Below are 2,629 nucleotides of genomic sequence, written 5' to 3' on the forward strand. Positions count from 1 at the left end.
AAGGCGTCTCGGCACGCTGAAGCCCAGAATGGTCTCGCAAAGGAATGCTCCCAAGCTTCAGATCTCAGCCGCATGGGATTGCAATAGCCCTCTATGATGCCGAGGATGCCTGTAATTTTGCTGCTTTAGAGGCCACCTTGCAGATGCCGAAGGTTGACATGCTCTAGAAGCCCATGTCGATTGATGAAGGTTTGCATCAAGGGAGTATTAAGGCAAATGGAGGTGAAGAAGCTAAGGAGGGGAATCTCTGCTTATAGGCTAAATATTGGACAGTTTCAAAAACAGCAAAGGCTCGGCAATCTGGGAAAGAGGGTGGGAGCACAAGTATCAGTTGCTTTGAGCAGATTACAAAACCCATAAAATATACGACTATGGATATATTAAAGACATGGACTAATGTTGGTCTGATATATACTCGGGAGGATCTGTTTACTTCACAGACTTACCCCAAGGACGAGATATCACATGCTGATGGTGAAAAGCAATGGATGTCTCATCTGATTTAACAGAGCTTGGAAGGTCGCCTGTTGCTGTTTTCTGTGTTGGTGTTAAGTCAATTCTTGACATTCCGAGAACGTTAGAGTACCTTGAGACTGAAGGTGTTACTGTATACAAGACCAATGAATTTCCTGCTTTCTTTACTCGCCACAGTGGTTGCAAGGTACCTTGTCGTGTTGATTCTCCAGACGAATGTGCAGATATCATATCATGTCTTCGATTTCCGAGGCTTATGCAAACTTGTTTAGGGGAAAGAACCCCAACATGACCCTTCCCATAGGGTCTCATACAAGGTGCGAACTCTAGTTTGGATTTACAGAGTGGACTACTCATTGGGGTGCCAATCCTGGAAGAACATGAAGCAGTTGCCAAGCCGATTGAGTCAGCAATCAGTAGATCTTTGCAAGAAGCATTGAAGCAAAAGATTAGTGGAAGCACAATCACCCCCTTTTTACCCAAAAGAGTCAATGAAATTACTGGTGGAGCCTCGCTTGCTACAAACATAGAGCTGGTTAAGTCTTCTGCAAAGGAAAGTCTGATGACAATGTGACCATCATATTGAATGATATCTCATCGTGGTTGGATGACAGAATAAGGTCCCAGTCCGTTCATGACTGAAGATTTCCATCTTCATATGTACTAAATTATTGTTACCCGAGGGGAGACTTACCGAGTATCGATGTTTCGTATTAAGGAGTGATTTTGCTGGTTTTTCTCCTATGCCAAGAACAGATTTGTGACTTCAAATTCCTTATAATATTGGACATTATTATGATCTGTACTAAAACTGTTTTCTAAACCTTTTGTATATACTCTGAGGATCTTCTGTATTCGTCTTTTATTGCTGCTGTAACTATTATGAAGAAATATAAATATGATCCTTTGTGGAGGCCACTACAATTGACGATCTATCCTTCTATTCTGAAATTATTCAAAGTCCTCAGTGGTCGCGACTTGGCTTTCGAAAACCCTTCGACAACGCTTCAAATCTGCATATGCCTTCTGTCTATCCTTGGTGGCTTGGATGTCCTGTCTAATTGACTTCATTTGGTCATCCATCTCTTTGAGCATCTGCCTTGAAGCTTCAACCCTCAAGATTGGATCTGAGAAGTTTAGGGGACTTCGACAGTCATGCCCATACAATGTTTGGAAAGGAGTCATCTGAATGGTTTGTTGGTAAGAAGCATTGTAGGCAAATTCAGCCAAGGGCAAGTATTGAATCCACCTTTTTAGTTCACGACAGCAGTGTGCCCTTAGCATATCCTCGATGACTTGATTGACTCGCTCCATTTGGCCATCAGTTTGGGGATGGTAAGCTGTACTAAAACAGAGTTGAGTCCCAATGGCTTCAAAGATAGCTCTCCAGAAGTGTGATGTAAAGAGAGAATCATGATCACTAATGATTCTTCTGGGTAACCCATGTAGCTTGAATATCTCCTTGATAAACAACCTTACAATGTCCGAGGCTTTATAGTTTGTCTTAATAGGAATAAGGTGTGCAACCTTAGTAAGCATGTCAACCACAACCATGATGGAGTTGTATCCTCCCTGAACTTGGGATAGGCCAACAACAAAGTCCATATTGATGAATTTCCATTTCATTTGGGGAATGTCAAGTGGTTACAATTTTCCTGGCATTTTGACATGTTGGGCTTTGATACTTTGACAAGACAAACACTCAATGATATATTTGAGGACGTCACCTTTAAGCCTCTCCCAATAGTAGCTCTTCCTAATTGTATTGAGAGTCTTGGCATAGCCAGGATGTCCTGAGAAAGGGGAATCATGAGCTTCCCACAATATCTTCTGCTTGAGTGACTGGCTTGCCGGTATACATAATCTCGTTCTATAGTAGACAAGTCCACTATCGATAGAGAATTCATGATACTTAGCCTGTAGCTTTTGATCCTGATCCTTGATAGGGATCATGGCATGCTTCTTCTCTAGCTAGTTCAAGTATTGGGTTGTTTGGCATGGATACCTTCATGGCTAGAGATCTAGCTATTGATCGATTTTGCAAGATTAGAGAATTAAGGAATGCCTTGCAACTGAGTGCATCGGAAACTACATTCTCCTTTCCAGGTCAGCATTTGATTTCAAAAACATACTCCTCCAGCACTTCAATCCACAG

The 2,629-nt window shown here is 42.0% G+C and overlaps 1 pseudogene; it reads left to right on the forward strand.

Annotated features, from left to right (window-relative positions):
• The first annotated feature begins 484 nt into the window (after positions 1-484).
• On the forward strand, positions 485-1,048 carry LOC148008098 (pseudouridine-5'-phosphate glycosidase pseudogene; annotated as a pseudogene).
• Positions 1,049-2,629: the final 1,581 nt, after the last annotated feature.

This window comes from Lygodium microphyllum, unplaced genomic scaffold (assembly GCF_053477565.2).
Source record: "Lygodium microphyllum isolate KBCC unplaced genomic scaffold, Lygodium_microphyllum_v1.1.10 scaffold_391, whole genome shotgun sequence".
In the NCBI taxonomy this organism is placed as follows: domain Eukaryota; kingdom Viridiplantae; phylum Streptophyta; class Polypodiopsida; order Schizaeales; family Lygodiaceae; genus Lygodium; species Lygodium microphyllum.